General features: G+C 40.3%; 1 long non-coding RNA gene across 6 annotated transcripts; it reads left to right on the top strand.

The window, feature by feature from the left end:
• The first annotated feature begins 15,253 nt into the window (after positions 1–15,253).
• Positions 15,254–20,117, top strand: LOC118487616. Of its 6 annotated transcripts, XR_004882143.1 has the most exons (8): positions 15,254–15,342; positions 15,843–15,953; positions 16,317–16,363; positions 16,695–16,796; positions 16,884–16,956; positions 17,176–17,269; positions 19,639–19,711; positions 19,789–20,117. It is a non-coding gene; the product is annotated as an uncharacterized LOC118487616 (long non-coding RNA). The 6 variants fall into 6 exon arrangements; XR_004882142.1 differs by lacking the exon at positions 16,317–16,363; XR_004882141.1 differs by having other exon boundaries at positions 16,317–16,796.
• The last annotated feature ends 273 nt before the right edge of the window (positions 20,118–20,390 follow it).

Raw genomic sequence — 20,390 nt, 5'->3', positions numbered from 1 at the left:
TTGTTTTTCCGTTTCAGTTTTTTAATGTGCTCCGCTTTCAAGGGGTTACCGGCCCCTCTGATGTTTGCTGTAAGAAAATTCATTAGGGAAAGGTTGACACCTGTTCAGTAGTGACCTGCTTCCTGATTTCATCTTCTTTACCATTTAGCATGAAACCCAGACATTCACCAACTTCTTTAGTACGATCAGCCTCCAGATCGATCCCATTAATGTCTCTTCGTTGCTCCGAAGCAATCGAAGGTGATTGCTCTTCTTCTGATTTGGATTCCGTTGATTTGTTCCGATGTTTCGAGCCCTCTCTTTTTTTGGGAAACCACAGAGTGTCTTTCATCTTCATCGATGGAAACCTATACTTCCCTTTCCTTTGATTGCCCAAACGGTTCGTTTGTGATGAAGACTGTTGAGAGACAGCAGCGTTTTGAATCGGGGGGTTATTGAGATCAATGGTATGTTTTTTTATTTTGACCTGTTGTAACAATTCTCTAAGATTGAAGGGGTCTGGGGAGGCTTCTAGATCCAAATTATCTTGTTGATTGACCTGGATAGGGGGGTCTGCCTTATTAGGCCCATTTGGTGGTGTTTCCAAAACAGCTTCATCAAACAGTTTAGTTAGGCCAATAGCTGAATCCTTGGCCCAAACGTCATCAGGCTTGTTACGTGGTGGGGGAGGAGGGGGGTGTCATATGGGCCCAATTGTGATTCTTTTGAGTTTGAGGTTGATGAGGCCCATTCTTTGGAACCATTGTTATTGGATTGGGATTTGTTGGAACTATTTATTGTAGCCGCCATATTAACTGCTGGTGAAATGATTTTATCCTCTACCTTTTGATTACCCTCCATCTTTCCAAGGTCCCCATTCTTCGATGCAGACCCTTCAGCTCCCAAGGGGCTTGTGGTTGAACCTAACTGAACGTAAACTATGTTTTTTCCATCCGTATTTTCCGGTTCACCGAACATAGCCGGAGCAAACGGAAAACCAGCATTAATATCTTCCGTAATCAAAATCTCGTGTGGATGCCCATGCCATGCAATTGTCAGCTTACTGTTAACCCTAGCCACATTATTAGTAATAATTCCAATCGAACTAACCGATAGATCCAAGTCTTCATCACTGGCAGAGGACGGCATTACCACCGTGCCTATTAACCCTCCGATTTGATTAAAAATAGACGGACCCCAGAATTGTATAGGTACACCCCTGATAGATATTTTCGCTAGTCGTTGAAACGGTATGTGCCTGCCGTCTCAAACATGAATGTTTTTGAACCATTTTTCCCAGTTTTCTTTCTTGTGTTCTAGGAAATCCAAAGCTTCATTCTGACTTGGAAAAGTTAACAGTAATCTCAGTCCACCCATGTACCTGATTATGAAGCCCTTCAAACCATCTTCATCTAACAATTGTTTTAAGCCTTTGAGATCATAGGGATTTTTCACTTCAGCCACTAATGAGTCGCTTCTCCATCTTTTCGACGTTTCGCTTTCCACCACCGAGATGTTCATAGAATTTTCTGGTTCATTGGCATATTTAATTCCTGTAACAACCTCAGCATAGGATCTATTCATGTTTGCATGACCTGGTTGTTTAATGGTGTTACCACCATTTCCATGTTCAACATCAACACCGTGAGTATGTTTATTAAGTTGCACCTGTTTGGACGGGTGGTGTTTGTAATATTTCTTTTCTTCATCCTTACCAAATTTCGCCGGTTTTACAAACAACTTTTTATGATCAATAGTTGATGTACTCAGATACGCCGCCATGTTTTAAGCATCTCTGACTTCTTCAAATCTCAGAAAACCAAAAGTATTACCTCTTTTGTCTTTTTTCCTAGGTACATATGCATCCGTCATCAAACCAAAGTCTCTGAAAACATCCCATAGTAAGAAGCATGGAACAGTCATCTGGTAGGTTGCCGATGTAAAAAGTCGTATCCTTCGTTTGAGGCCGTCTGTGTTTCTTTTCTCCATCAATCAGACGTTTTCCTTTGTACTTTGCCACTCGCCATCGTTCTTCTTGATTATAATCATACCTCCGATCTTTTATGTGGCCTCATCCTCTCTCCATTGTTGTAGTGACAATAGTGTTTTCACCAAGGGAAACACAGCCCCAGCAGCGAATGGAATCAATGAAATATCAAGATAGACCGGAAGGTCAAGTTTGAATCACAACCAATATGTAATTCAAGTCAGACCTCACACCCTATTTCAATACCCACTTCTTCGTCGAGCCACCAACGGTTTGTTCCCGGTTTACTCCTCTTTACCAATCTCGGACAGCGAATGAGAGTTTCAAAAGTCAGGTTAGAAGTAAAGGTCAAGAAAGGGGTAAGCGACCTCGACCGCTAACACAACCTCCTTCCCTCCGTCGAGCCAACCGGCGACGGTCTGTTATCTAGGTCCGGCGACCTTTCAGTTTCTTGAGAGCGTTTTTAGGGTACATATACATAGATGTGTGAAACCGGCGAGAAGCTAAAATTTTCCTTAAAACATGGCGACCTTTTCGGGTACATATACATAGATGTGTTATCTAGGTGTGTTATCTAGGTCCGGCGACCTTTCAGTTGCTTGGTTAGATTGGTAGGTGTCGAATACCCAACCTCCGGCTTACATTGGTTAGATCTTCGGTGACGTCAAGAGCTTTGATCCTTGCTTGCTACAAAAGAATAAACCGTTAGCCTCGTCACGGGGGACCCCGGGAGGGGGATCCGTGACCAAGCTTCGGCGTGAGAATAAGTAAACTTGCCGGAAATGAGAGGAGTTTCTTCCGATGAGTATAATCACCGGAAGATTTCCCTTTTGGTGTGAATCTTATTGATGTGTAGTAAATGTGAGAATATTGGTCGGAAGTTAATGTGGAGAGTAAATGAAGGTGTAATAAATGAGAATGAACCGGAGATCATACCTTCCTTGGATCCTTCTTCCTTCTTATATAATGACATGCCCTTATCTTTGTTAAGGATTCTCCCGTGCATGATCCGACGGTTTTTGGGGGTTCTTGGGAAGGTCAGACACGTGTCTGACCCCCAACGGTAGGATGATCCTCTTCATTAATGATCCGTCGGATAAGTACAGCGACTTAGACCGGAGCCGCCTCTTGTCATGCATTTAATGAGCCCTGTCTTCCTTAGCTGTTTCCCGTCCATTTGTACATAGGAGAAACCTTAGCGAGCAAGGTTATTATGACCGGTGGGCTTTTTAAATAATTGGGCTTCTAGATAAAAAGGCCCAAAGCGGGTAAAGTGGGTTTACCCGCTGGCCCGTCGTCAAGTCATCTTTAGTCCCTGGTTCTGAGACCCGAGGCTCATGATCCGGGGCTGAGCCATAACCGTCCAAAGAGTGGTTTTTTCTAGTGGGTCCCTCTGGGATCGGTTGTAATGAGCCATCTCCATTAATCATTACATCGCCGGTCTCATTAAAGCGGGAGCTAACCCTTTAACAACACGTGTTCCTTATTTTGAATTTTGAAGAGACAACTGACGTGACGGTTACCTGCAAGTCAGTCGCGTCTCTTTAAATACCCCATTCCTCTTTTCCGGATTCTCACTCAAACATTTTTAAATCCCCTTTTCTTTCTCTGTGGTACTCCTCTGTGACTACCCCTTCTTCTCCGATCATGAGCCGTTGTGGACGCTCATCCATAAGATCTGTGTTGACGGCAAAGGACTTGAAGTCCTTTGTAGAAGCGTATAACATCCCGGATCGCTTTTCTCCCTCTCTGCCCGGTCCTAGTGAGTCGGCAGAATGTACGCCGGACAGGATACCTATTTATACCCTTGCCTTTTCATCCTGTGGGGTCCGATACCCTCTCTCTGCTTTCAAGGTTTCTCTGCTCCGTCACTTCGGTGTTCACTTTTCACAGATTCATCCTTTAGGGTTAATGAGAGTGGTTCATTTTGAACTGTCTTGTGCGGCCATTTCTGGGGAGCCCTCTGTTCCTTTGTTTTGCATGTTTTACCGGCTTATTTCTGACGGAGATTGGTTCACATTCGCAAAACGACAGAACAACGTTTCAAGGCCCTGTTACAGTTTTATGCCCACTTCTACTTATCCGAAAGACTGGAAGTGTAGATTCATCTTTGTTTCAGCCGCTATGTTGCCGGATTCCCCTTCACCAAAGGACCTTGATGCTGCTATCGAGGACACCATTCCCACCCTTTCTGCAGCCGAGACTGTTCAGTGGAAGAGGATGTGTGATAACCCAACGAGGGCGTTCACTTTCTCCGAGGGGATGTTTGCTATGGGGGGGCTAAGTCCCTCTCATCCGGTTCGTCCGAGGGCTTTCTTCGGTAAGAAAGGTACCTTTTTGTTTTTGGTTTGTTTCCTACATCCGTTCTTCTTTGGGAATTCCGTAGTCATCTTTAGTGCCCTCTTTTTGTGCAGAGATAACTTTGTGGAGGCTTCTCCAGGGTGATTCCAAGGATGTGAAGTATGTGGTTGATGATGAGGTCGATCCCCGGCTGTATGCAGAGGCACAGGCTGCAGGGGGATCCGTCCAGGTAGGGGGTTCTGTTGCCGTGGGTGGATCCGAGGAGGATCCTTCTGGTGGGGAGGAGAGTTCTCCCGACCTTCCTCCTGTTCATCCTTCCGGTCCAAGCGACGATGAAGAAGTGGAGATACAGCTGGTTCGTAAAAGGAAGTCTGTCAGCCCTCATCCGGCTCCCACACCTCGCAACATTCGCCAGAGACTTCGGAGTGCTAGTGGTCAAAAGCTCCCTCCTCCTTCCAAGGCTGTCTCTGACCTTCCTCCTGCTGGAGTCAAGGGTTCCCTATCCAAGCATTTGAAGTCCTCAAGCTTAGTTAGTGCTCCGTTACTGGTAAGTAATCCCTTTTCTTCTTCTTTCTTTCCCCGTTATTTCTGACTTGCCCTTTTTTCTTAAGGGAGCTCCCGGGAACCTATAGAAATTCCAACTGGTCCTTCTCCTTCCCGTATCCGGGATAAAACCTCTGAGGTGGGGGTAGCTCGCTTTTCTTCGGCCTATGAACTTTCTCCTTTGCATGCTACTGGGACTAGCAAACCTTCTTTTCAGGAAGGCTTTGCCTATCGATCCCCCCTTGCCCCTTTGTTTGCTGATGCTCTCCCCAGCACCTATGTTCCCAAATGGAAGGTAACCAGCTCTTCCGTGATAGGGACTCCTGAAGCTGCCCGGGACTTTCTGAGTCATGCTGTCCCTCCTTCACATAGATTTGTAAATTCTGCCCTGAGGGATGATCTCTTTGAAGATCAGTATAGCATGTCCTTGTGTGAGAGCTTCTTTAGGGGTGCCGGGATGCTGCAAAGGATTGATGACCTGAGGAAAACAAATGAGGGACTCAAGGCTGAGCTTAAAGCTTCCCAATCGGTTGTTGCCGGACTTAGAGGCCAGGTGGTTGATGCTGAGAGGAGGTTACAGGAGGAGAAGGTGCGTAGTATTCTCCCCTTCCCCTCTTTTTTTATATATATACATACTGCCGTTATTCACTGATTCTTTGTTTAGGGAGCTGCGACTATGCTTGAGAGGAAGGAGCGGGCCTGGGAGCAGGAGATGGCATCGTTGATTGCAGAGGAGGAGCTTGCTGCTGAGCTGAAGCATGTGAAGGAAGTTGGCTCCGTTTCCCAGGAGCAGCTTAACACTATGTATGCAGATTATGGGATAACTTCAGATGATAACCAACAGTTGGCTAGGGAGAAGCACTGGTTGATCACTGAAGGTTTTGGAGCCTTCCTGACCGCTGTTGCCCAATCAGAGGACTTTAAGAGTGGTTTGGAGGAGGTTTATAGGGTGTTTATGCTGGTGGGTCATTGGTGCATGTACTTGCCAGTTATCACACTTCTTGATTTCTTCAGATGCCGTCTCGTACATTCGCGGCCAGTAGAATCCTGCGTTCATTGCCCTTCTTACAACCGTTCTTGGTCCTGAGTGCATTCCACAGATTCCCTTGTGCATTTCCCTGATCACATATTCGGCCTCTTCCATGTCTATGCACTTTAGGGACGGACCCAGGTACGACCTTCGGTATAGCTCTTCCCCAATCAGTTCATATTGTAGGGCTTTGACTCTTACCTTTCTGGCTGCCCATTCCCCCTCAGGTAAGGTCCCATCCCGGAGGAATTTAATGATCGGGGTCATCCATGTTTCTTGGGAACCTTCGATTGTGGCCACTTCCGTTATGTCCAGGGAGGGGGACGTCAGGACCTCTACTTTGACCTCCTTCGCGAGGTGGTTGAATGCTACTGAAGCTAGCTTGCTGAGTGCATCAGACTTCCTGTTCCTCCCTCGAGGGATGTATTCTAGTTTGAAGGTTCCGAATGCCTTAGCTGTCTCCTTAACTTTCGCCACATACCGAGCCATGACGCCATCCTTGGCTTCATATTCCCCTTGATACTGCTTTACCACCAACTGTGAATCGGTATTAGCCTCCACGTGTTTTGCTTTCATCTTCTGTGCCAATCTCATCCCTGCTAAGAGGGCTTCATACTCGGCGGTGTTGTTGGTGTTTTCGAAATCCAGCCTTATAGCATATGTCAGCTCAACCCCCTCGGGGCTTATCAACGTGATGCCTGCACCTTTCCCTTCTTCACTAGATGCTCCATCAATGAACAACTTCCAGACGGCCTCATCCACCCTCCTTCTTTCTTCTTCCTCCAAAGTTTCCCACCTTTGTAGTTCCCTCTCTTCGTCCTCGGGTACTTCTGCTAGGAAGTCGGCCAGTATTTGTCCCTTCATGGCTGTCCTGGGCTTGAACTCCAGAGAGTGTTCTCCCAGCTCTACGGCCCATTTAGCCAGTCGCCCTGACTGTTCCGGTTTTCTAAGGACTTTCTGGAGGGGTTGATCAGTTACTAAGGTGACCTTGTGCCCTTGGAAGTATCTTCTGAGCCTTCGAGATGCAAAAACCAGGGCCAACGCAAGCTTTTCTAAAGGCATGTACCGCTCCTCGGGCCCCTTAAGTGTTCTGCTGATGAAGTATATGGGGATCTGTTTCCCCTCCCGTTCCACCATCATGACCGCACTTATGGTCGTCTTAGAGGCAGATAGGTAAAGCAGCAGTGGGTCCCCGGGCACCGGGGTGGCTAACGCTGGGAGCTTGCAGATGTAGGTCTTCATTTCCTGAAAGGCGGTTTCGGCCTCGGCGGTCCAGTTGAATTTGCTGGTCTGGAGGCAGTCTTTTAATACCTTCATAAAAGGGAGGGTTTTGTCAGCCACTTTCGATAAGAAACGATTTAGCGCAATCAGCCTTCCGTTTAATTGTTGGATGTCCTTCAAGGACCTGGGGGAGCGCATTTCAGCCACAGCTTGGGTCTTCTCTGGGTTTGCCTTTATCCCTCCTTTAGTTACCACCACCCCCAGGAAATTTCCTTCCTCTACCCCGAAACAGCATTTCCCGGGGTTCAGCTTCATATTTACATCCTGCATTGTGTTAAGAGTCTCAGCTATGTCGTCTATCATGGCTGCTTCTGTCAGACTCTTGATGACAATGTCGTCAACATACACCTCTAGATTCCTTCCCCTTTGCTCCCTAAACAAGGTGTTCATAAACCTTTGGTATGTCGCCCCCGCGTTTTTGAGACCAAAGGGCATCTTAGTATAGCAAAATGTTCCCTCATCGGTGATGAAAGCGGTCTTTTCCTCATCTTCTATTGACATCTGTATTTGGTGGTATCCCTTGTAGGCATCTAGGAAGCACTTCAATGGGTACTGGGACAGGGAATCGACCTGGGTGTCTATCTCCGGGAGGGGGTAGCAGTCCTTGGGGCATGCTTTGTTTAAGTCTTGGAAATCAATGCACATCCTCCATCCCCCATCTTTTTTCTGAACCATAACTGGGTTGGCAACCCAGGATGGGTATTTGACTTCCCTGACTATCCCCGCCCTGAGCAGTTTGCGGGTCTCTTCACAAGCAGCCCTTCTCTTGTTTGGCCCCATGCTCCGCTTCTTTTGCTTCACTGGTTTCGCCCATGTGAAAGTGTTGAGCCGGTGTTCCGTCAGGCTTCTGGGAATCCCCGTCATGTCACCATGTTGGAATGCAAACACGTCCAGGTTATGGAGGAGCAACTCCTTCAGGGCACTCTTGCATTTTTCACTTAGGTGGCTTCCCACCTTGACCGTTTGCTCCGGGAACTTATCATAGAGGACCCATTCCTCCACCTTCTTCCCTTGGGTCTTCCCGGGTTCCTCCCCTTTGGATACTGAGGAGACCACTTCGTAGGCTGACTTAACCCATGCAAGCCCCTTTGGTGTTTGGAATACCAAAGCCCCGTGAGGAGTAGATGCTTGTGCTTGTAGATCTCCAATCCCAGGTCTTCCCAAAATCGCGTTGTACTTGGAGGGTGCCCTGACTACAGTGAAGGTTAAATTGATCGTCCGGACCCTGTCCCCTACACCGACTGTAAATGGGAGCCTGATCTTTCCCAGAGGGTGTGATACGCTGTTGTTGAATCCCACCAATGGGATGGAGTCTTCCTCCAGTCTATCTCTTATATCTCTGTCGAATCTGAGGAAGCAATGTTCATATATTACCTCTACGCCGACCCTCCGTCTACGTGTATTCTAGACACTTTGTGCCCTGCTATCACAGATGAGATATTCAGCGGAAGCCGTTGTACTTCGCTTTCTTCCAAGTACGGCATGAGGATGGGAGTTTTCATGCAGTTCGGAGAGCCTAGGATTCTGGCCTTAACACTTCGGGTAACATCAAATTCATTTCTTCTTCTTATCATATCAACATCTGCCCTCCCAGGCTCTCTTGCATCTCTTCCCTTACGATCCCCTCCCCCTTCTTTGATTTCCTTGACCAGGTGGGCCAGTCTTCCCGTCTTCACCGCCGCCTCTATTTCCCTCTTGAGGTACATGCAATCATCGGTTTTATGCCCAAAGCCCTTATGAAATTCACAATATTCATTTGGCTGTGCTTTGGGTCCTGGCTTTATGGGGGGTGGCCTCGGGAACGAATTCTTCACTCTTTCCGTGGCCAGTATCTCACTTGTAGTTTTGACAAGGGGGGTGAAGCTGTCGGAGTAAGGGAGAGGGCCTCTCCCTCGGGGTCTGTAGGGGGAGTATGAGGGCCTTGCCCTGTCATGCAACATTCTATCAAAGGGAGGCTTTCGTGAATAGGGGGTACCTTTCTCAGGTGGTCTTGTCGTTGGAGTGGCCCTTCGGGGCGTGGTGTCTGTCTCCTTAGCTTTGCTGACCGTATCCTTTCCCCGGACGAAAGCCCTAACCCTGTCTATGAGATTGTCGAAAGAAGGAGGGAACTCCTCCCCCAGCTTTTCACACAGTTGTGCATGCTTCAGCCCGTTTATGAAGCTACTAATTTTCATGACCTCCGGGACATCCTTGATGTTCATGCTTTCTTTGACAAACCTTTCCATGTACTGGTCTATCCGCTCGTTGTCCCTTTGCCTGATGTGGAGGATTTCATTGGGATTCTTGACCACCTTCCTTTGTTGGCCGAAGTTCCTGAGGAACTTTTCGCTCAACTCCTCGCAGCTGTCTATGCTCCCCGGGGGAAGGCTGTCAAACCACAGTCGGGCTCCTTCCGTTAAAGTTTGCACAAACATGTGGCACCATACTGGCATGGGCCACCTTCCAAGTTGCCCTGCTCCCCGGAAGGCATGCAGATGATCCTCTGGATCTCTCGTTCCGTCATAGCGGTCAAAGCCTGGAGGCAGCTTTGTCTTGGGGGGCATGGGTGCCTCTGATATTCTCCTTGTGAACTTTGAGACTTCGGCCAAGTCTCGTGGCAGGTATGGTTGGTCCAAACCAGTGTTACCTGAGTTGTCTTTCTCCTTTTCCTTATGTTTCTGACCGGTGATCAAGTCCTCTCTTTCTTCGGAAGACATCTGCCTCAGGGCCGTCATGAATGTTTCCAGCTGGTCCCCCTTGTCGTTTTTACTCTGGGGGTCCGTCCCTTCTTGATTATAGGGTGTGTCAAAAGAGAGTCTGGCTCTGAGGCTGTCCAACTTTTCTTGTCTCTTCAGATCGTCAAGATACTTGGTTATCTTCTCCCTGTGCATGGCCACAAAGCCAGGGGTGACATGCTCCGTTTCTTCCAGGTTTTCTACCAGATTCTCGTTACCTTCCTCATGAGTGATATCCTCCACAGTGACTTTCTCCAGATCATTCTGGGCCGTTTGGGTGACACGTGAATTATGTGGAGTTGCCATGATGTTTCTGGAAAGGTGAGTTGCTCTCTGGACGTCGAATGTTAATGTGGGAGCATCGGTCAGGCCTGGGTCCCACGGATGGCGCCAATGTCGAATACCCAACCTCCGGCTTACGTTGGTTAGATCTTCGGTGACGTCAAGAGCTTTGATCCTTGCTTGCTACAAAAGAATAAACCGTTAGCCTCGTCACGGGGGACCCCGGGAGGGGGATCCGTGACCAAGCTCCGGCGTGAGAATAAGTAAACTTGCCGGAAATGAGAGGAGTTTCTTCCGATGAGTATAATCACCGGAAGATTTCCCTTTTGGTGTGAATCTTATTGATGTGTAGTAAATGTGAGAATATTGGTCGGAAGTTAATGTGGAGAGTAAATGAAGGTGTAATAAATGAGAATGAACCGGAGATCATACCTTGCTTGGATCCTTCTTCCTTCTTATATAATGACATGCCCTTATCTTTGTTAAGGATTCTCCCATGCATGATCCGACGGTTTTTGGGGGTTCTTGGGAAGGTCAGACACGTGTCTGACCCCCAACGGTAGGATGATCCTCTTCATTAATGATCCGTCGGATAAGTACAGCGACTTAGACCGGAGCCGCCTCTTGTCATGCATTTAATGAGCCCTGTCTTCCTTAGCTGTTTCCCGCCCATTTGTACATAGGAGAAACCTTAGCGAGCAAGGTTATTATGACCGGTGGGCTTTTTAAATAATTGGCCTTCTAGATAAAAAGGCCCAAAGCGGGTAAAGTGGGTTTACCCACTGGCCCGTCGTCAGTAGGTAGTATAAAACCTATAGGTATTGGTGCGATCCTTGAGAAGCTAAAATTTTCCTTAAATTTTTGTTTTGCGCAAAGAAAGATAATTGATGTCACTTGATATCTTTCCATTGCCAATGCACTCGCCCTAATCAACTGGTTTGGCTTAGCTTTCATTATATTTCTTTGTTTACCAAGTATCTATAATAAAAAAAAAAGTAAAGTGCAAAATAAAGGATAATGGATACCACTTGATATCTACCACTAGTCAATGCAAACGCCATAACCAACCAATTTAGCTTAGCTTTCATTACATTTCCTTGTTTAACAAGTATCTATAATCTATAATATATAAAAAAAAAAAAATAATAATAATGGATGCAAGTTGACATCTACCACTAGTCAAGTATATGATAGCAGTTATGTCCTTCCTTATTTAGTACCTATGGGTTTTATACTACCAATCTAACCAATCAACATAAAACATATTAAAACATATTAATGTTAGTCATTCTTTTTTATTTTTAAACGGCTAATGTTAGTCATTCGATAATTAAATCTTTATCATCCAAAGCACACTCAAAACTCACAAATAAATAGTGAAGCTCACTAAAACACAATATCCAAACCCTAACATTCCTTAAAAACTTCAAACCCACCATGGTACAACTGTGAATATAAAACACAACATGATAATCAACATAAAACATATTAATGTTAATCATTCGATAATCAAAGACTTATCATCCAAAACACAATACAAAACCCACAAATATGGTGTTTTAGTAATCTTCACTATGTTATTTGTAGGTTTTAAGTGTGTTTTATGGTTGACATTATGGTATTTTATGACTTTTTACATTTTGTAGGAAAAATGGACTTTGTAGCCAACTCTCACCTCCTTAATACCTTTCAAAAATTTTACGATTAGTCTGGATTTGCCAAAAATTACACATTAGTTTTCAAGGTTGGCATACACTTTATTTGTATTATTTTGATAACATCTAAAATGTAATTGATTAGTAGTTACCAATAACTTATCTGACAGGTTTTGGGTTGGGTATACTCGACAAGTATTAAAATAAACTAACAAAATATACACAATACCCCAAGGTTAATTACCAGATAGACATCCGACGGGTTTTAAACTGGATATAAGGCAAGCTTTTATAATCGGGTATGTGGTTGGAAGTACCCAAACCCGTCTCAATCCCACCCCATTGTCATCCCTAGCTATGTATGAATTTCCAATATGCAAATGGTAATAAAATGAAGTTTGAAATAAACAAAATATTATGCCTCGTGTAGTATAAATCAATAAATGAGGTTTAGAATAACTTATAATTGTTTTAAAAACTCAGTTCAACCACTCGATCCAATTTGCTTTTTTATCTGGCCGGCCTTATAGTAGGTTGACTCAAATGAAGGCGATTTAAGAGTACTCAACCGCACTAATTGTGTAGGTGGTTTTGCGCTCCAAAGGATTCAACTAATGTGTGCCATCAGATGGTAGAACAATATAACTTTCATTGTTTAAGCATCAATTTATAATTTTTTAATCTTAGAAGAAACATGTTTTTGCATGACTTTGGCCCTTTGAGGGTTTGAAAATCGATCCAAAACTTTGAACATTTTGTCCTGCGGAAAGCAACGATATTCATTGCATTTCCAACACTCTTTTTAAACCGGAATATATACTAAAAACATGTTTTATGAATATTTAAAAAAGAAGGAATTTCCCATAAAGTTGTAAAACAGTATTACACAAAAACTTTTCTTTTAATTTTATAGTATTAAACCCATAAAGTCTTAAAACAGTATTACACAAAAACATTTCTTTTAATTTTATAATATTAGAGGTCTCCCATGCTTCATATTCTACGAGACACATGTAAATTGTGATCCATTTGCTCTGACTAAGCTATCATAATCATTGTACCAGAATAGTTGTGGTGCCACCCAAGCTATAAATGTGCTAAATAGTAGCCTCGATACCATTTGGTATAGTTATTTTTCTAGTATACCAAGTGTATAAGTTATACGCTAGAGTTGATATTTATACTTTACTAACATAGTATTAGATTTATACCTGGAAATTATCTCATAATCTCATACAAGGACCCACAACATCATATTTAACTAACTAGTTCTCATGCAAATCCGAACCAAAAGGATACATCCATTATTCGCTATCAGCATCTTTACAAGTGCGAGCAGATGGGAAACAATGTGTTGTAAATGACACTAGACATATCTATCGATATCTATATCTATGTCTATATCTATATAATAGAATAAATGAGAAGAATTCGAGACACTTGGCATGTTACGGTGGAAACTCAAGGTGATTTGGGAGGAAAGGCATATGAGCAGGTCTCTAGAAGATTTATTTTTGGAAAATGTTTATGTATTTATTCTCTTTTTCAAGAATTGACAACCTTAATTTAGAGTTAATTGCCAAAATCATCCCTGAGGTTTGGGCACGTTTGCCATTTTCGTCTAAAATAACACTTTTGTATCAAATTGCCCCCAACGTTTGTAACTTTTTATCATTTTCATCCAAACCACTAACTTCGTTTATTTTTTCTGTTAAGTTGAGGATATTTGGATGAAACTGACAAATATAAAACCACAGGAACGATTTTGGCAATTTACTCAAACCTTTTTTAATTTCTTTTATTTAAGGGGAATTGGCCTGTAATAATCCCACATATACCTTATTGGCCATTAATAATCCCACCTCAGAATATTCCCCCCACCAGTCCCACCTTTCACCTATTTTTCCTACAATGGTCCCCCGTTAAAAAAACTTAACGGAGTTAAGTTTTTTTCCAAATTACAAACATATTTTTTAGGGCTTTTGATCAGAATGATGATACGAGTCCGTTGATGTAAAACTTATTTCGAAATGGTGCTCCAAGTGACTTGATTTTGGTTAATTGGAAATTTAAACACCCGAATTGAAGCGCCATTTTCATCGTTTGGAGCACTGTTTCGAGGCAAGTTTTACATCAATGGACTCGTATTGTCATTCTAATCAAAAGCCCTAAAAAATCTGTTTGTAATTTGGAAAAAAGCTTAACTCCGTTAAGTTTTTTTAACCGAGGACCATTGTAGGAAAAATAGGTAAAAGGTGGGACTGGTGGGGGGAATATTCCGAGCTGGGATTATTAATGGCCAATAAGGTCTAGATGAGATTATTAAAGGTCAATTTCCCTTTATTTAATTACTTTTGTTACATATATAATAAAAAAGAATATACATGGAGTTTTTTAGAAAAAAAAAATAATAGTTTTGTCACATAATTTTTATAAATTTTCATCTAAATCACTAACTCAGTTTATTTTTCTGTTAAGGTGAAGGATGTTTTAAATTTTATAAATTAAGACAGAAATTAATTTACAGCTTCTTTATATAAATCAGTTTTATAAAGAGAAAACGTCATTGGTGTGCAACACATAACAATCGATTACAACTTTTAGTATTTATGAGTTGTAGAGTAGAAAAAAAAATATAAAACGTTACATATTTTTTAAATGTGTTGAGCACCTAGGAAATATGTTGGTAGAAATAAAGTATTTATTTAATTAAGATTACGAGGGTAACTAACTAATACTTATCCTGAGTGGCTTGAGTAAAGAAACTTTTGGTTCATAGCATTATAATTACAATTTGGTGGGTAATTTTAAGGTTTGATAACGTTATGTTGTTTGATGGGGGGGGGGGGGGCACTGGCTTCTGTTTTTTCTTAGAAGCGAATTTAAAAGAGTAGAAGATGAATTACAAACTTGGTACATATGATAAGATTTTTTTTATTTGACATTTTTCAATAAGGTCACCAGCATTTTAGTTTTATAAAATTTAGAGGTTTAAGTAGATTTTAATTTTATAAAACTGATCTATATAAAAAATTAGAAATTAATTTCTGTCTTAGTTTATAAACATCATTCGCCTTAATAGAAAAATTAATTTAGTTAGTGGTTGGATGAAAATTTATAAAAATTATGTGACAAAGCTATTATTTTTTTTCATATAAAAATTGCATGCATATTCTTTTTTATTATATATATAACAAAATTAATTAAATAAAAGAAATTTCAAAGAGTTTGAGTAAATTGCCAAAATCGTCCCTGTGGTTTTATATTTGCTAGTTTCATCCAAATATCCTCAACTTAACAGAAAAAAATAAACTAAGTTAATGGTTTGGATGAAAATGGCAAAAAGTTACAAAGTTGGAGGCAATTTGATACAAAAGTGTCATTTTGGGCGAAAATGGCAAACCTGCCCACACCTCAAGGACAATTTTGGCAATTAACTCCTTAATTTATTTTTCTTCAACCATTTCTCTCTGTAACTTCTAATTTATCAAGATTGCAAACCCTACTTTTCATTCACAACCGTTCATTACACATCGATACTCTCTGCTCTTCTTCTCTATGTGTTCAGAGGTGAGGTTACGTATGTCTCATCATATCATTTGCAATTTAGTGTTAGCCTAACCTTAATTTTCTTCTTTTCTTCAAACCCTAAAATCGATTGTTCTTTGTTGAAGATTGAAGATCGGCGCTTTATGTTCAATCGATTTCAACATGTTTGTTTGGATTTTGTTTTACTTTGTTGATGTATGTAAAATTAATTTTTTTAATCTAAATTGCAATCGAGTAATGTTAGAAAACGATGATTTCAATTTGGAGGATGGTAAATTGAAGCAGTGAGCTCCTCAAACCAGAACCACGAATACGTTATCCAACCTTCATGTCTCTGTGATTAAAGTACTAATTCAGCCATATGAGTCTATTAGGGCAATTATTTGTTTTACTTTATTATGGTGGTTATTGAAACAAGTAGATTTATTATCTTTTAAGTGTTGATATTAGATCTTTATGAGTTTCTCATGTAGTTTATTATTTAGGAGTAATGTTTTTTTTGTGTTGTTTAAAACTTGAAGGTTTAAAGACACACACTAACTGTTTGATGAAATGCTTCAACCAAAATTTAAAGATGCAAATTACTTGCCTGTGAGTTTTTGCCATGGACATCATCTGGAAATAAAATGCCTGTGAGTTCTTGCCTCCTAGTTAGACTTCTTTGTTTTTCAAATTAAATGTTTGTGATCTGTAACAAGGTTTCAATATTTTAGTTTCGAAATCTGTACATGGTGTTGGTAGATTCATCTGCGTTTGATATGCTGGTAGATGAATCTGCATTTGTCGTGATGTTTTGTAGATAATTAGTTTGTCAAATATAATTACAAAGTCTATATTGTATAGATGATAATTATTTTTTTAATGAAATCATTTGGAGGTTTTTCGTTAAAAATACACTTTGGCCTTCTTTCGAAATGTTTTCTCTTCATCTCACTTTTTCTAACTTCACCATATGCTTATTGATCTATATGTTAACTATGATTGTGATCTTGAAGCTCCTAATTCGTTTGAAGCTCCCAAACACCCTCAGAAGAGGTTGAAGGTTGGTAGTATTGGCTGCAAGAAATTGTATTCCCCATAGTATAAATTTGATTGTTACGTTTCAATATAAAACCGACGTTGATGTATTCTCCTTCCTTTAATGCTTTCACTTTAATGAACAACAATTTTAAATCTTTCAAAATGGCAGATTTTGCTATTGATGATGAGTATTAGTTTCTTAAATAAGGTGAAAGCTTCTTGTAATCACCGATTTCTTAATCGTTTTTAAAGCCATAAGATTCGTAATTGTAAATTAAATGCTTTTTAAAATCCTTTTTTTTGGTCCGACGTGATGGCTTTATTGTCTTCTGATGAGTGTCTTTTCACGCAAGGTGGAAGCATATCCAAAACTGGTATGACTGATTTGAAATATATGTTGAACATTGTTCAAAAAACTTAACACAACTATCTGTACCAACTTACAGAAACATTAGGTATGCAATAAATCTTTCATTTTATTTTATGTGTAAAAAGATGTTTATTTTATTTCATTAATGCATTTTATGTTTGTTTGATGTTAGTGTTTATGAATTCAAAGTGATGGGAATTTGGGAAATATGAATATGATCTTTATGATATAATGGCTTGCTTCAGGTATGTCCATGACCACTTTCTTATATGTTTATGCTTATATTAATCGTTTGATAGCTTTAAAAACTTGGAGAATTGAGATCTTTTAATGCACATTTTATTTACTCACATTAATGCGTGCCATATTTATGTTTCTCAAATTGGTTTCTGCCATTAACATTCCAAACTGTTTTTTTTTTTTTTACTTTTTTTAAATTTCGCCTAAAAAAATTTACGTATCAGGTATGTGGCGGTCGTTGAAGCTCACACGTATAAAGAAACATTTGGATGCTATGTGGCTTTAATTTTAAAGAGGTTTCGCCGGCTCTATGCCATGGTATGTGATTTATTGACTCTAATCATATAAAAAGTCCTTTAATCATATAAAGGTACGAATACCCATAGAAAAGTATTTATAGGTCATCCCAATACAAATCGACCCAAACTAAAAATTAACCTGCTCATACTATACCACTCTTATTCAACCCAATCTTATTTGATATCTTTTAGCATCAATCGTTTATTTATCATTGATTAAAGAAACTGATATAATATGGAGCATAAATTGATAAGTCTGTTTTGATATATTGAGGCTTATTAACCTATAATATATGTGATGAGATGATAATTTTACAGTACAAAAGGAGAGTGAACTTGACAAAATTATTTTTATAATTGACGTGTGCGTGTGTGTGTATAATTTTTAGATATATTTTAAGCACTTTTACTCGCGAATCAAGTTTTAAATTTTTCAAAACACCATATAATACTATCACTCTACACACGTTAGGGCAAGTGCACCCATCGCGGACGTAGTATAGTGATGACAAGATACCGAGGTCGTCCAAGGACACAAGAGCTTTTAGTATCGGCTTATCGTTAACGTCTAATCTAACCAAATTTTGATAAAAAGTTTTGAGAGTTATAAAAAGATAAACTAGAAAATAAAAATAAAATATAAGTAAAAACAAATAAACAAGAAGGAATCACTTGGTTCCAACTCCCCTTTTATGTGTCCTTTAATGATTTCCGCACTTTGGGCATTTTAAAAGATTATCTTTAAGTTATAGTAGTAGGCCCCCTTCCGGGCATCGTTACCCTCAACCTATTGGTCTAAGTCAGCAAGGATACAGTCCCGCAAGGTCGGATTATTGAAAGATAATTAAGTAAGTTATTAATGCGAAAAGTGGTAGGCCCCCTTCCAGGCAGCATTACCCTCAACCTATTGGTCTGAGTCAGCAAGGATACAGTCCCACAAGGTCGGTTTAATATTTTAATAGTAGTTTATAGATAAGGGATTCAGGCGGTACTTACTTCTCCTGAGACGGTTAAGACCTACCTATCGTGAAGTCCTACTAAGTTTGAACCAGGTTCTTGCAGGATCTATACACTGAACGAGACAAGAAATTACCCAACCACCCTTCTAACCCCCTTCCAGGCAGTTAACGTGCTTTATATAGACCGTAAAGACACGAATGAGCGAATCAACAAAACATGAAGAATGATTAAGTAAAATTAACCTTCAATATAGAAAACTAGTTATTAAAGTCATTAATACGTACCCAAATAAAAAGGAACCAAAGGTTGGAAATCAAAAAGTAATACATAAAAGATTTGTCTTCACCAAGTGATATAAGAGTTTAGCCAAGCATGGCCTTTTTTTTGACAAGAACTCTTACGATCGATTTTGAATCCCGAGACTACTACACACTCTGAAAGATAGAAGATGGATGATGGTGGTGGGTGTTGGTGTTATAGTGGTGGTGGAGTGGTGACAAGTGTGAGAGAAGTGTTTGCCAAGGGATGGGTTGGAATGACACCAAGCACCCCTATTTGTAGCTGAAAGTAGACTGTCAACACTGCCACGTGCCCTCCTACACGGCTCCGTGGCCTTCCTTCTCTCTTCCTCATTAACTGCAGTGTCAGATCTTGTAAAAACACAGCCCCGTGTGTCAACGGCACGGCCCGTAGCAATTGTACTTGTTGTACTATCTTAGATTCTGCAAATCTTAGAGTTGACCATACCATATGTTGATGTTAGCACGGCCCCGTATTGGTTTGTCTGGTTTGTCTTTTGTTGTTGTCTTTTCTTCTGCAGGGAATCTTGATTGGGCACGACCCATGCCTGGTGGGCACGGCCCCGTGCCAGAGCTTCTGTTCTTGTTATTTTTGTTGGTTTGGATGTGGATGGGGGCTTGGCGAGTCGTGTCAATCCTTCTTCTTTGCATTTATGTTGGTTTCTGCTGTTAATTTGTTCCTTTTATGTGTTTAAGCTCTTTTGATCCTGTAAATTAAAAAGAAACAAAGAAACATGCTTTTTCCAACATTAGTACCAAAAAAGGGTTGATTTTACGCCGCATTCGATATAATTTATATGTTGTATTTTACGCACATTAATAATCCATGTTCATTCAAACGATTTTGTATCAACTTCAAAAATTATGATTTAGTCAATCGACAATTTGATTGACGCATCTATTGAGATATAAAGTAATTGGCGTGAAAAATGACAAAGAGAGCAAGGTTTTTTTAGTAGTTATTAGGATATAATTTTGATTCATGATATATATATATATATATATGTATATATATTAATCGTATGGTAATTAATATTCCAGATGTATGATGGTGCTGTTTATATGCAAAAGGGCAAAACCTGTTTAAAAAGAATATGATTTATTAACTAAAGTTGCATATTTGATGTAGCTAAGCTATTGTTTTCAAGGGGATGAACTTTGTTTCTGAAGAAGATTATGGTGTTAGATCGTTGTTGTTTACTGTAAGTTTCAATCTCATATGTGTGTATTTAGTTTTTTTAGCATGTATCATGTAGCTAAGGCTGTTGTTTACATGTAGGTAGGGGCGGACCTAGGTTATCCCCTTGGTGGGCGGGCACACCTAATGGATTTTATTCGGTTAGTATACATGTAAGATGTGTCCCTTATGAAATTTTGATAACGCACCCCATGAGCGAAGATGAAAGAACAGAACAAAGGAGGAAAATTTTCGGTGGACAGAAAAGTTGTAGAGGTATTGGAGGAGCTCGAAAGATTAAAAAGGAAAAAGAATTTTAAGTGAGAAAAGAAGGAAGATGATTCTTGTATTCAGTTCACCTCGAAAATTGAAATTGCAGTACATTGAAAATTATATTATATTCGATTTAAATAATCTAAAAGAATGACAAAATCCCTATTATTAATTTACTTTTTATATTATTTAATCATTAACTTTTACTTAGGTAATATTTTTGATCTTGTATTTTACCTTTTTTACTTTTGTTTTTTATTAAATTGTTTATAATTTATAATTTACACTATTATTCATATCTTCTTTAGAATTAAATATACATACTTTTATCATACATGAAAACTAACGATTTTGTAATAATATTTAAATAGTGATATTACAATGGCTACATTTTGAAAAATGTAAATAGTTAAGAATATTGTATTTTCTAT

The sequence above is a fragment of the Helianthus annuus genome, chromosome 15 (genome assembly GCF_002127325.2).
Source record: "Helianthus annuus cultivar XRQ/B chromosome 15, HanXRQr2.0-SUNRISE, whole genome shotgun sequence".
NCBI classification, from domain to species: Eukaryota; Viridiplantae; Streptophyta; class Magnoliopsida; order Asterales; family Asteraceae; genus Helianthus; species Helianthus annuus.
This window is presented reverse-complemented; position numbering and strand designations above follow the sequence as displayed.